Source organism: Microcebus murinus, chromosome 5 (genome assembly GCF_040939455.1).
Source record: "Microcebus murinus isolate Inina chromosome 5, M.murinus_Inina_mat1.0, whole genome shotgun sequence".
NCBI classification, from domain to species: domain Eukaryota; kingdom Metazoa; phylum Chordata; class Mammalia; order Primates; family Cheirogaleidae; genus Microcebus; species Microcebus murinus.
The window spans coordinates 91,750,847-91,766,019 of NC_134108.1; positions in this window are offsets into that span (position 1 = coordinate 91,750,847).

Consider the following 15,173-nt stretch of genomic DNA (forward strand, 5'->3'; position numbering starts at 1 on the left):
GGGCCGGCCTAGATTTTTGAGCTCAGGTTTCATTCTGTGGGCCACATAGCTGTACATATACCATGGCCCCCACAATAATCATGTATATGGTAGATCAGTGTGTAGGGTGACCAGCAGGGGGAATTTCTAGGGAAAAAGAGAGCATGATATAAAGTATTAGATGTTCACCTCAAACAGGGAAGAAGGAAAGCAGGAAGGAAAGAAGGAAAGCTATAATTTCCAAACCATGCCTGGGTCTATCATAGATTTTGAAGGCAAAAGAGAAGAATAGTATCCTAAATCACAACCTCAACACCCAGTTGAACTGAGCATGAGTGGACTATGTTAATACCTGATATACTCATTCCTTCACTTGGACCACTCTAACCACACAGCTTGGCTGAGTATGAGTAAGGCTAAAAGAAAAATGACAAAGACATGTATTGGAGCTTATTCTTAGTAATATGAAGGAAAGCACAGAAAATTAATTCTGGGGTATAAAGGGTATTATACCAACTCTTTTCACTTATTGTCTCATTTAATACTCTCTGCAGCAACTAGAAAGTAGATATTATATCTCCATTTCACAGATATGAAAACAGAGGCTCAAAGAGATAGTATCTTTCCCCAAATGAATCCTAATACTTAGAAAAGAGGATTTAAAACCATCTGTCTTATTCCAAAGCCTGTGCTCTTTTGTTGTTACCACAGAAAATGCATTTTAGAATAATAAAGGAAAGAAACAAAAAACAAAACTCAAGCTCAGAAGAATTTTGGTGGCAAAATAGCAAATGTAAATAACTCAGTAAATTATATACATGAAGGAAAATATTAGTGGTATCTCGGTAAAGGAAAAAAAGGGGGAAGCTCTAGATAATAAAGTTTAGGAACAATTAGAGAAAAGGCAAGGTTTACCACACAGATAGCTGTGTTCATTGATGAAATCTGTAAGATCAACTTCTTTCACAGTTGAGAAATTCCATTGCCCATTGGCTAGGAAGATAATATCATCTAACTCAGGACCTGGAGATCTGGTTAATGAATCATTTGTTAGTGAACTTTTTGAAGCTCTGACCACAATTCCCTGGGCCTGCAGGTCAGGGTTAATGACCTCACTCAATCATTTTTGTTGAGTGAAACATTGGTTGGTACATATTAATCAGAGAATCTCAGTGCGTAAATGCCAGGAGAGGCCTGAGATATCACTGGCAGGGGGTGGAGGTATCTTCATTTAATAGATGAAAAAACTGAGACTCAAGGATGGAAATGACTATGAGAGAAGAGAAGGAGGCTCTCAAGTGTTGGGAGAGGAGCCCTGGCCACAGACAGGGTTAAACTCAAGGCAGGACCAGCATGGCCCCAAATAGAGGCCAAGCCCGTGACAGCAGGCAAGGGGTCCCAGGTCCTGTGGTCCTCCATGTGGTCAGAGGGTGCTTTCCTCAAGTCAGCTGCTCTGAGTTTAAAACCAGTTATCAAAAGACAGTTCAGAGCCTCCAGACAGGCTCAGCCCTAATGAAATATTCATATTCAGCAGTCATTCTGGTTCTGAGAATAGTTTAATGTTCTTATTTTGAGGGAAAAAACACTTAGAAAGAATCTTTGAGTTCACCAAGGCCAGTCTCCACCTCAACACAAGGATTATTGCCATACAGTGATCTAGTCTCTCAAACCCTTCTGGGGATGCAAACTTATTTCCCCTCTTTTCTGAAACTTTTAATAACGTAATAAGACGTCACATCATGAACTCCCTAGCACTGGCACCAATTCAGCCCTCTAGTTCCCCACTAAACAGACCTGAATAAATGTAGGATAATTTTGGTTCACATTGGTCCGGAGCCACCTGCCCACTCTTCCCTAAATATATTAACTCTACGTGTGGTTGAGTTAGAATGAGAGACAGAGAGAAAGAGAGAGATTCATACCTCCTAAAGTTCATTCTAGGTTCTGCAAATGTTTGGATTTAGTTTTGGTTTGGTTGTTCTAATGCCACTTGTCCTTAAATAGGATCTGTGTGAATAGAGGTGAGGTTTAAATCCTGGAAAAACTCAGAAACCCTTTCTGCGTTCCTGGCAGGTACCCTCCTCATCTGTGACCCAAGCCCTTTACACGGGTCATTTCCTCTGTGCTAATACTTTCATGCTCCTCCACCTGGCAAACTGTACCTCATCCTTCCGTCTCAGCATAAGCCACCATTCCTCAATAACCCTGCAGCCTTAAATCCCACTGCTGACACTCTCTGCTGGTACCTGGCCGCAGTGTGAAGACTCAGTGCCTGGCACGGAATCGATGCTCAACGACAGCAACAACAAATTTGCGAAATGATGGAACGAATCCATTGACTCATAAACCCCAAACGCATTTTCTACGCCATTTCCCCTTGACAGCCACTTTGGCTACCTGAGTGAGCCACAAATCTTTTATAGGTGAATAACATTCAACTCCAAGGGGGGGCTTAGCATCTGCGTGAACTTAGTCATGGTACACTCTCAACACCTCTGGGTCTCAGTTTTCTTACCTGTAAGATGAAAATAACACTAGTAAATCATGATCTAACATAAGTAGATGAGTAACTTAGAGTAATGCGTGGCACACAATAAGAATTGCGTTAGGTGTCTAACTATTATCATTATTATTGTACTGGTGGTATTACTCTTACGGATGTGTGATATAATCAGGATTTACAAATATGTGCTTCATATCCTTTTTTTGCTCAGATTACTGAATTATTATAAGGCGAACACCCTTATAAATAGACCAAAAACTGGAACTTGGCCGGCCACACTAGAATCCTCTCTCCATGCTCCATCCCAAGCACGGCAGGCTCGCTTCCCCCAAGAGCAACCTGACCTCTAGAGTCATTGCTTCCTTGGGTTTCTTAATGTTTTTATCACCCAAATTTTCATCCCTAAGCCCTACTTTGGCTTTTTTTCATATGTTTTTATAGTCTATTTTAATCTACAGCCTCCTCCTCTATCCATGTCTTTCTCTGTCTTTCTTGTTTTGTTTTGTGTTTTAAACAATAATATATCTGCTGAAGAGCTCGGGTTTTTTATCCTGTACTCTTGCCCACAGCCTGCATTTTGTTGATTCCATTCTCACAGGACCATTAAACTCAAGCCTCTATCCTCTTTTTGGCCTGGAAATTGGCAGCTGGAGGCAGAAGCTTTAGCAGACTCAGCTACAATGCATTCAAAAAGACTCTAGGGTTGTGGTGTGTTCTTTAATCAGGAGGCACATAACGTCCAAGATTTTTTTTCCATTTGATGTTTGCAGCCAATGATGCTCAATGCCTAGATACCCTCAATTCCTTGGGGGTTACATAATTATACTATCGTATTATTTTACCTTTATTTATTACCTGAAATAATTTTATAAGGAGATAATTTCCTTCATCTACTACTTAATTACGCATGCTACAATTCACATAGGAAAACTGGAATAAAGCTATGATTCTTTTCTATTATTTACCCAGTTTCCAAGATAATGAATTAGTTTTCTGAAATTATGACCCTGATGAATTTACTTTTTAATATTATAAATACATGGGTTGCAATCCATTTCAGTTTTAACTTTATTGAGACTTAAATTTTTCCATGTTTGCCCTGCGAGAGCCTCTTGAAGTTGTCTCCTGCGTCCTTCTGACATGTCTGGTTGTCTTTGATAGCTTCCTTGCTCAGCTTGTACATTTTCTGCCTCAAAATGTACATTGGCCATTTGTCCCAGAACCTCTGGTTCCCTTTGATGGGATATAGTATTTGAAAACCAAAATCAGGGTGCAACAGATATTAACTGATATTAGGTCAGTCATTGTTTCTTGGCACCTTCAGGGAACAAAGCTAGGTATCCATACTAATATCCCAATTCAAAATCAGGATTGCAGGGTTTTTAACTTTCTGTATTGCATTTTTGTATCCTACCTCTCACACTGAGAATCTGCTTCTCTAAGATCCAGGGGATAATCAAATTAAAATATTCTACACCTACTCATTTGCTTTATCCCACTTTACACACAGACAACAGTTTCAGAATAACAATACCACTAATGCTAGTATATATATGATATGATTATTAAAAATCTTTAAAAATACTTATACTAATGACAGCTAATAAGACTATTAAAAATAGCTAAAACAGGCTGGGCGTGGTGGCTCAGGCCTGTAATCCTAGCACTCTGGGAGGCTGAGGCAGGTGGATCACTCAAGCTCAGGAGTTCAAAACCAGCCTGAGCAAGAGCGAGACCCCATCTCTATAAAATTAGAAAGAAATTAATCAGCCAACTAAAAATATATAAAAAAAATTAGCCAGGCATGGTGGCGCATGCCTGTAGTCCCAGCTACTCAGGAGGCTGAGGCAGTAGGATTGCTTGAGCCTGGGAATTTGAGGTTGCTGTGAGCTAGGCTGATGCCACGGCACTCTAGCTAGAGCAACAGAGTGAGACTCTGTTTCAAAAAATTTTTTAAAAATAAATAATAAATAAAACAGTTTTTTTCACAGGCACTCCCCATTCTCCCATTTTGTAAATGGTTTACTGTATCTGTACTGTCAAAGCATATGGCCTGCATGCTGTGTTCTCTCACTTTAAGCTTCATCTGGTCTTAATTCTACAATAAGAAATTTTGTAGAATTGTAGAATTTTTGTACAAATTGTAGAATTTGTATTCTATCAAATACATATGTAATACTGACCCCTCACTTCCATCTTCTTAAGCCCATGCCACTCTAGTCATTTCTGGCCATCTGAAGCTCATTCATTAGCACATTCCATTTTCAAAAGGGTTCCTGGTAACAATGCCACCTAAATTCTTGTATATTGACCAGTTTGTAAGTGCCATTTATATTTGAAGGACAGTTTTGTTAAATGTAAATTTTTTCACTTACATTTCTTTTCCTTGAATATCTTAACTATGGTACTCTATTTTTCTCTGGAACTCTGGAATTTTCTACATTAATGAGGATTTTCTTTTCCTTATAAGCCACGTGCTTTTCTTGTCCTGACGTCCAAAGAGATTTTTGGTGGACCTCTTTCTCTCAAATTGTTTTTATTTATTCATTTATTTAAATTATAGCTTTATTAAGATATAATGCACATACAATAGAATTCACTTCTTTAAAGAGTATGACTCAGTGAGTGGTTTTTCAGTATATTCAAAAGTTGCACAACTACCATTATTACTTAATTTTTAGGTATTTTTATCACCCTCAAAAGAAACCCCATGTATATTAGTAGTCACTCCCCTCCCTCAAATACCTGGCAACCACTAATTTGCTTTCTATCTCTATGAATTTGCCTGTTCTTCAGATTCATGTAAATGAAATCATATAATTTGGGCTTTTGTGATTGACTTCTCTCACTAAACATGTTTTCAAGGTTTACCCATGCTGTAGCATATATCAGTACTTTATTCCTTTTTATTGCCAAATAATATTCCAGTGTATGGATATACTACAATTTTGTTGATTCATACATCAGTTGACAGATATTTAGATTGTTTCCATCTTCTGGCTATTATAATATTGCTACTATTAAGATTCATGTAAAACTTTTGTGTGGACATAAGTCTTCTTATCTCCAGAGTTAACATGTTGTCTTCTTTTAATTTTGATTTTTAAATTATTTAAAAATTTTAAAATGATTTTTAAATTAATTTATTGGCATTTCCCAGAGAGGTAACTCTCATCAGCAAAGGACAAATCTTTACAAATGATTTATCTGTTAAAAAATGTTGCGATGCGAGTAACAGAAACTCAACATAAAATGGCTTAAGCAACAAAAGATATGGTGACTCTAGGGTTGGTTAATTGAGCAACTTGAAGACATTGTCAACAATCAAAGTCTCTGTCATTTACTTCTTGATGTAGTAAAATGATTGCAGTAGCTCAGGGTGTATTCTTATAAAAATATAAAAAGGAAGAAAATTGAGCTATCGGTTTGTTATATACCTTTTTTTTTTTACCATGGTAACAATACATGTAGCATGAGATTTACTCTCAACAAATTTTTAAGTGCACAACACAGTATTGTAAACTGATAAGCTCAATTTTCTGCAGAAGATTTCCAGAGCATTTTCATTTTTCTTCTATTTGTTGAATGTTTTTATTATGAAAAGGTACTAAATTTTATCAAATACTTTCTCTGAATCTATTGAGATGATTATGTAATTTTTGTCCTTCCTTCTGTTAATGTGGTGTATCACACTGATTGAATTGATTATGTTGAAACATCCTTGCAATCCAGAGTTAAATTGCACTTGGTCATGGTATATGATTCTTTTAATATGCCATTGAATTCAGTTTGCTAGCATTTTATTGAGAACTTTTACATCTACATTCATTAGGGATATTGGCCTGTGGTTTTCTGAAAGTGTCTTTATCTGGCTTTGGCATCAGGGTAATGCTGGCCTCATTAAATAAGTTAGAAAGTATTTCCTTTTCTTCAACTTTTTGGTAATGTTTGAGAATGATTGTCATTAATCCTTCTTTGTTTGTTTGTTTTTTTCTTTCTTTTTTTTTTTTTGTTTTTTGTTTTTTTTTAACACTGGTCATGTGAAGCAGTGGGAATGGAGAAGGAACAAAGGAATCTGTAATTGGTTGTGATCAATTAGCTGTAAACACCACTGCACTCGGACCAACAAATCCTTCTTTAAATGCTTGGTAAAAATAACCAGTGAAGCCATCTCATTGTAGGCTTTCTGGTGTTGGGAGATTTTTGATTACTGACTCAATCTCCTTAATAGATATAGGTCTATATTTCCTCAGAATTTAGTCTTGGTAGTTTGTATTTTTTAAGGAATTTATCCATTTCTTCTTGGTTATCTAATTTGTTGGGATAAAATTGTAAATAATAGAACTGTTCATAATATAATCCTTTGTTTTTCTGTAGTATCAGTTGCAAGAGTTCTTTCATTTCTGGTTTTATTTACATGAGTCTTCTCTCTCTCTCTTTTTGTTTTAGTATAACTAATGTTTTGACAATGTTCATCTTTCTAAAAAATTAACTGTTAGTTTCATCAATTATTCTTTGTTTTATTTATTTCTGCTTTACTATTTATTATTTCTTTCCTTCTGCTAATTTTGGACTTAGTTTTTTCTTCTTTTTCTAGTTTCTTGAGGTGTAAAGTCAGATCATTTGAAAATTTCTTTTTTTAATGCAGGGATTTATCAATATAAACTTCCCTCTTAGTACTGCTTATGGCACACTAACAACAAGTGTTTTTATTTTGTGCTTTCTTTTTCATTTTTCTCAAGATAGTTTCTAATCTTCTTTTTTATTTTTTTCTTTGACCTATTGCTTGTTCAAGAGTTGTTGGCTTTTATCTTTATTTCTACATGTTAGTGAATTTTCCAGTTTTTCTTCTGCTATTGGCTTCCAGTTTCATCAAGTCCACTGTTGAACCCCTCTAAAGAATTTTTCAGTTCAGTTATTGCACGCTTCAATTGCAAAATTTCTATTTGGTCCATTCTTATATTTTCGATGTCTTTGTTATCTAATAAAGAGTTAGATAACGAAGAGTGGTGTTATCATTTTCTATCTAATTTTGTTTATACATCGTTCTCTGAGCTCATTGAGCATCTTTATGAATGTTATTTTTATTTGTCAGGTAATTTACATACCTCCATTTCTTTTTTTTTATACTTTTTTTATTTCAGCTTAATATGAGGGTACAAACATTAAGGTTACATACATTGACTTTGTCTCCCCTCCCTCCTCGAGTCAGAGCTTTAAGCGTGTCCATCCCCCAGATAGTGCACATCACACTCACTATGTATGTATATACCCATCCCCTCCTCCCCCTTCCCACCTGTCCTACACCTGACAAATGTTTTTTGGTATTTTTTCTTAACATTTAGGTTATATTTTATGTCTTTGCCTCTCTCCAGCAAGGGCATACCTCCATTTCTTTAGGGTCCGTTTCTGGAGATTTATTTTGTTCCTTTCACTGGGTCGCTTTCCCCTATTTCTTCATGTTCTTTGTAACTTTGTTTTGGTACCCACACATTTGGGGGGAAAAGCTGCCTCTCCTAGGCTTTATAAACTGGTTTCATACAGGAAAAGACCTTGACCAATTATGACAGCTAGACATTCTGGGGGCCTCTCAAATTTTTTCTATAGAAAAAATTGGGTCTTTCCCTGATTTGTGTGTGTATATTCCTAATTCGAAGGATTTGCCAGTTTCTTTTCTTTGGGAGCTTTATAATCTCTTGTTCCCATTGGTGTCCGTCTGCTATATCACAGTCACTCTGGAGCAGTAGCATGCTGCATAATTCTTTTTTTCTCTGTGTCCTCAAGGCATCTAAAGTTTGGTATGTCCCATCTATGCTCTAAGACAGGAGAGATGAAGGCACAGAAATAAGTTCCTTGGCCAGCTCTCCAAAAAACTAGACTATTGGACATATACTCCATTATTTTCTTTTCCCCTGAGGGAGGGGTCACCGAGCTGTATCAGCCACTGTCTGCTCTGTCACAGACCCTCTAGAGAGGCAGCACACACTGCACAGCACTTCTTTCTTTCTCAGGGTTCCTCAGATATCTACCTTATGCCCATCAGTGCTCGAAGACAGGCAAGAGAGGGACCTGCTCTTTGGACAATCCTCCAAAAAATCAGAACATGGTATATAAAATAGTCTTCTCTGCCTCACCATGGATAAGATAGAAACTCATCCATGAATGCATGGTGCTAGGATGCATGGTGCTAGGATGGGGGGAAACTATGGCAAAAAAGTGTGACCAATTTTCCTGCCATCTTGATGCAGCAGATGTCATGCTTGCCTGGGTGCAGAAGCCTGTTAACTGATTTCTTGATTTCTCAAGGGAATTGGGCCATGTTTTATTGTTATGTTGTGGTTTCCATGGGAGAAAGAAGAATATGGGCCTTCCTATTACACTATGTTGCTGATGTCACTGTCCTATTGTCCTTTTTAAGAGCTAGAAACCCCTATGTAAGCTTTCTCTAAAATCTCATTGACCAAAATTAGGTTCATTCCCCCCTTATTAAGCCAATCATTGACAATGGTTCCCAATGGCACTAGGAACTAGTACAAGTAAATTTTAATTTTGAAAATACTGCAGGAATATTTATTTCTTCATATAATAAGAGAAATAGGAATTTTGATGAATTGGTAGGAAGGAAAAATAGGTGAAATATTAATGATGTTAATATTGCTGGTAGACTATGTTCTATAGAATTCTTGTCTATATAAGCAATTTGAGTCAGCAAAAATTGGCATATCAGCACCAAGTGAAAGAAAACTGGAGTTACCTGCTCACCAGACCACTTTCCAGGAACTGGGGTCTTGGCTTTGGGACATATCTCTAGGCATGAGTCTCTGAGTAACTTAGAGTACCTGGTTGACCCAAACAAAGGATACAGGGTCAAGATACTTTGCACGGGAGAAATGGGGACTAGGCACCATGCAGTTTCTTGTCCAAATTAGGGTGCCCCATTTGAATGGCACTACTGACCCTAGCTAATTCTAGTAATCAGAAAGTGGTTTTGACACTTTTAAGGAAGGTACATCAAGGCTCAGGGTCCCCTGACGTGCAGAACCCATAAACCCCACTTGTCTAGGGATAAAAGTAGTAATGAGGATCTGAGTTGCCTTAGACAATCAGAGAAAATGGGAATTGGGGAAGAAAAAAGAACGGCACAGAGGAAAGGACTGCCAAAGGGTTCACTTTCAACACAACAGGGGTGGTAACAGGTTTAATCTTGAACAGAAACTAGAACCTTTTGATTATGGCTGTCTGGAACTCTGTAGAGAATTCTGAAGTGAAACTTAGATGCCCTAGCTCAAGACTATGATCAGGAAAGGACTCTCTCATGAGTATAGAACAGGGGATGAGGGAGGTTAATGTTAGATATTTGCCATTCTGGCTGGAAGGGGTTGTCTGAAGCCCTTACAAACCTTGGGTTTGTACAAAGGCTTTCATATACCATCACATTGGTGCTCATCAATCTCTACCAAAGTGTTCTAAAGGATGTTTAGATTATTCTAAAGCCATCAGAATGAGAAAAGAATGCTTATAATTCAACTGGTAGTGATGAAGCACGGGTATGTGTCTATTTATTTGAGTGTGCATGTATATGAGAGAGAAAGTGTGTGTGTGTATGTGTGTGTGTTTATGTATGTGTGTTGTGTATGCAGTGGGAAGGAAGCTGGGAAGCTCAGAGACTGGGGAATGTGACTGGATTAAAAATGAAAGGCTGATTTGACAACTCACCTGCTCTTGTTCCTTACCCACCCAGCCCCCATCGCTGAACCTGGTGAAGGTGCTAACATGCTATGACATTTCTGCTATGACATTTCGAAAGCCAAAGGCCTGAGCTGACTGCCTAATCAGCTGTCATGCCCTGGAGTTGGCTGGGAAGTGTTTGCCAGGAAAACTTTCACAGAGGTTGCGCCTGGGCTGGCCCTGATGTCAAAAGGAAGTTCTCTTTGTTGAAAATATCTGAAACTCTTTCCCCAGGGCAGCCCAACAAAGCAGAAGCTTATCAGGTGTAAGAAAGCATATTTTCTTGGTTAAGTCCTGGCTCTAGGCATAAATGGAAATAGGATGTGAGCTGAAAGGCCAATTCAGCCAGCTGCAGGTTTCCATTTATATCTTCTATTAATTGTAGAGATAAAGCACTCACTTAGGAAACGGCCTGACATGTAAATTTTTCGTAATCCTAAAAAGGTGTCTTATGTAACAAAAATGACTTTGGGTTTTAGAGCTGATATACAACCTTGGCCTCGTATATTATGCTCCATTTAAATCCTCTAAAAGAAATAAAACTCTCACATAGCTAACCAATAGAAACTGAAATTTTTTCTGGTCATTTTCCCAGAAAGTCAAGTATGTTTTCAATAAATTGCACTTTTCAGTGTTTCTCTTAATATTACGATCTACTTCTAAGAGACAGTGGAAAACATTGATCAATTTCACCATAGCTTGTTAACCAATACATGGCTATCAGTTGAGACTGCCAAATGGCTCCAGCCTTGCAAGCCCCCACCCCTTTCCTGTAGAGGTTGGCCCTCCAGCCTGCTGTCTCCACAGCTGCCCCAGAGACCTGAATGGGATAGTGGACCATACAGCTAAGGGATCAGCCCTCCAGTGGAGTGTCAGATCACAGCCCAGGAGATGTTCCAAAGTCAAGTTGCTGATCTGAAGGGGGCCTGACAATGAGGGCAAGTTAGAGCATGCTACTGACCAAGAGGAGCTGAGAAAATAGAAGGTTTGAGTAGGTGAAAGGGGCTGAAGAGTAGCCTGTCTTTGACTCTCTGTATCCAGAGGATGCCAGAAGAAATAACTTCAGAATAGACCAACACAACAGGTTTTGGGTTTGGTTTTGCCTTGGGCTTTAGGCTTTTTAAATTATTATTATTTTTATGGTGATTCCACTTTGCTCAAGTTTTGTGATATTTTCACTTTCTCTAAAGTAAGAAGGGAAAAAGTTGTGGTAGATTTTTAGCTGACATTTTTGGCTACTACTTTCTGAGCACCAATGCCATAACATTATTAGTTTACCTCTTAGGTAGGGCTCTGAGAAAAGAAACTATTTTTATTTAGGAAAGTCAATAAGCCATTTGGATGGATAGGAAGAAGATCTGAGAAAGAGATCCAAAAATAGTTACATAAAAATTAAGAAGCCATCTGTGAATGGAATAGAGCTAAGGAGAGAGAAGATGGGAGCAGGACCCCAAAGTGGAAACTGAAGACACCAATTTGGTATAAATGGCTCAATCCTTTTTAAGAACAGGGAAGTCTAAAATCTAGTTTAAGTAGTCTGCCCTTTGATACCATGTAATACATCCTTGTCTCTCCCAGCCCTCACCATAACCCACAAATCTCCAGTAAAAGTCTACTCCACACCTTGTTGGAAAGGACTTGTAGGTGGGGGTTACCAAGCAAAGGAAATGTGACCCACTGTGAGGACACTCTAAGAATGTACCAGCAGGATGCAAAGTAGAACATGAATGTTCCATAAAAGCTAGGAATTTATTCCAGAAAAGGTTAAGAAAAATAAAAGTTTGGCGGAATTCTCAGAAATCTCAGAGAGATAATTGGATTTCTCTTAGCAAGTAGGTATGGGTTCAAACCAGTCTTAACCAGAGACAGCATTCTACATAATACTTATGGAGAGTGATTTAGCAAGTGTGTTCTGAAATAGTGAAAAAAAAAATCACAGTAGGCTTTCTTAACTCTCTGGAGAACAGTGTGATATAACAGAAGTTTTCAGTATCAGAGAGCTGGACTGCTAACATGTAGAGAAGAAAAGGTGAAGGACAGCTGGCATACCACTGAAATGCATGTAATCTCTAAATCCTGCTCTATCATGATGGAGTGCCAAGGAAGGAGGAGTTTTTAAAACCAGGAAAAAAAATACAGGACTTTGTCCATAGTTTAAGAAATAAATCACCTTGAAGCAGATTTTTTAATTTGGGAAGAATTGCTTGAGTAGTATGATGTCCATCAAGATTGGCTGGGAGAAGTGTCACTTAGCTCCCAAAGGGGTGTTTCATCTCACATAAAGGAGGTCTTGGGCTAGGGGATCCAGAGGACAATATCCAGACGTAGTCACTCAGATTTCCTGCTCATAGCACAAGAGGACACAAGCTATTAACCTGAAAAATAAAAGACTTGAAGCTGTTTGCAGCCTGAGCAGGTAGAGAGGCTTTACCTGTCATGATCTCCATTCACAGGTCTTACTGAACACCCTTGCAGAAGGGAATGTGCTTTCCAAGTGAGTGTTAACTGTTTGCCATGTAGCAGGAGAAAAAGAGAAAAACCCTTGCAGAATGAAAAGAACTTTGAGACAAAAAAGACCAAAATTCAAATCCAATGCTGCCTCCTTCCAGCACTGGAATTTAATCTCCCTCTCAATATTACTAGGATAATAATTCAAGCAAAATACGTAATTAGTGAGTAAGACTGGAAACTCAGAAGAAAGCATACATGTTCTAATGTTCTCTCTTCTAGAAAAATGTCATTAGTTTTGTGCAAAACGAAATCTTGGAAAAGACGATTTTCTCTCTAGAATTACTGACTTAGAATATAATAATTGACAGAAGCTTGAGTCCTTGGTGGTATACTTTTCCAAATTCTGTTGAACCTACTTAATGCATTTATAAGTGAGGACCAATTTAAGAAATTCAGAGCATGGCCTACCACACAGTCTTCAAAATCTACTTCTTTCTCCAATCTTAAATGACTCAAGTAAAAGGTTTTACATAAACTTTATTCAGCATAAAAGAGATATAAACTGCTAACTTTAATTTCTACACAATTTCTACTATTCTTACTTAAATTAACATTGATTTAAAGCCAAAAAAAAGACTCTGAACTGTGACCCCAAAACAGAGTTGGCAAAATCTCTGGAATTCTTACTCCCTTGAGGATTTAACTCAGTTCAAATTTGAAAAGTCTTCTAAACCTTCTGACACATATTTTCCCATCCTATTCACATTATTATCTGAAACTCTTATCTTTCTGTAAACACTTACACAGAACATGCTCCTGGCTAAATATTGCACAGAATTTTTTTTTTATAAGTTGAGTCTTCTACTTTTTTTATTTTAGATATTCTGTTCAAATATTTTTGAGTCACAATCTGTAGCCCCCTGGGAAATTTTTTCTGTTTTTCTTTTTCTTTTTAAATTATTTACAAAGCTTCCTCTCCCTATTGCATAGTTTCATTTTTTGACTTTGTTCTCAGAGTTTTCTGTTAAGAAAAATATGGACTCAGGTGCTTAAGTAATGCTGAGCAACTGCATATAAATCAATTAGAAAATCTTTATAAAGGAAATTAAAGTATGTTTATTAAAGTATAAAATAAAGAAAAATCTATTTCTGTCAAATAAATTTAAAATAATACATTCTAAAGCATGAGGGGAATATAATATTTAATTTTACAACATACTACAGGAACATGTGAAAAGTCTCCAAAATACAATACATTCATTTAATAAATTCAGAAATATTTTCTAATTACTAGTTTATTATTCTAAGGCCTCTGGGTTCGCTCTAAGCAAACAACCTTTTCTTCTTACAAACCAAGTTCTCCTCTCACTCAGTTGATTTAATTTCTAATCAATAAAGGTTTCAAATGTGGAAATCCACAGCAGCCCAGTTAAAGAAGGATTTTTCTTCCTGGGCCTAACAGCAGAATTCTCTGCTTGCCCAGTAGATAAAAATTCTGAGAATATTCTGTTGTTATTTAAGCTTTCAATTAGCTCTTTCTTCCTGTAATTCAGAGACTATAAAAGCCATATTCAATAGACTTCTCATTTTCCCCAAATTAAAATTTAACTAGAAAATAAAGGTTCTCATTGGGGTTGCAAAATGAAAAGTAAAAAAAAAATAAATAAATTAAGTCTTTACACAGAGGGGAGTTATAACTATGTAAAGATTAATAGTCAAGCTTTAGAATAACTACCCCAGTTTCCATTCTTCTAAATAGAATTAACTCAGAACTGTTCAACCTTTTGTCCTTGAATTCCTCAGTGGAAATAAGCTCCAGTTGCCTGTCGTAGTAATTGGCATTATAATTAATTCTTTTTTTTTTTTTTTTTTTGCAGACAGAGTCTTGCTTTGTTGCCCAAGCTAGAGTGAGTGCTGTGGCGTCAGCCTAGCTCACAGCAACTTCAATCTCCTGGGCTCAAGCAATCCTGCTGCCTCAGCCTCCCGAGTAGCTGGGACTACAGGCATGCGCCACCATGCCCACCTAATTTTTTCTATATATATTGGTTGGCCAATTAATTTCTTTCTATTTATAGTAGAGATGGGGTCTCACTCTTGCTCAGGCTGGTTTGGAACTCCTGACCTCGAGCAATCCACCCGCCTTGGCTTCCCAGAGTGCTAGGATTACAGGTGTGAGCCACCACGCCTGGCCATAATGAATTCTTTATTGGTTCTTTCCCTTCCCTAGCTTATTTCCTCACTTCCTTATTATTGTTTCCAGTGATCACCTCCCAAATTAACTACTTCTACTAAATCCTTGTCTTAGAGTCAGCTTCTGGGGGAACCCAAATAAAGATGCAGCCTCAACATCTGTCTATTCCGTATCATCTGCTCCGTCTCCTTCCTCCTCAGAAGCATACATTGTGCTCCCAACCCTCTGAGAGCACTCAATGCTATACCCACTAACCCCAAAAGCAGCCAATTCTCCGTGTTCTCCCCGCAACCAATGCTACCCCCTCCTGTGTCCAAGCTT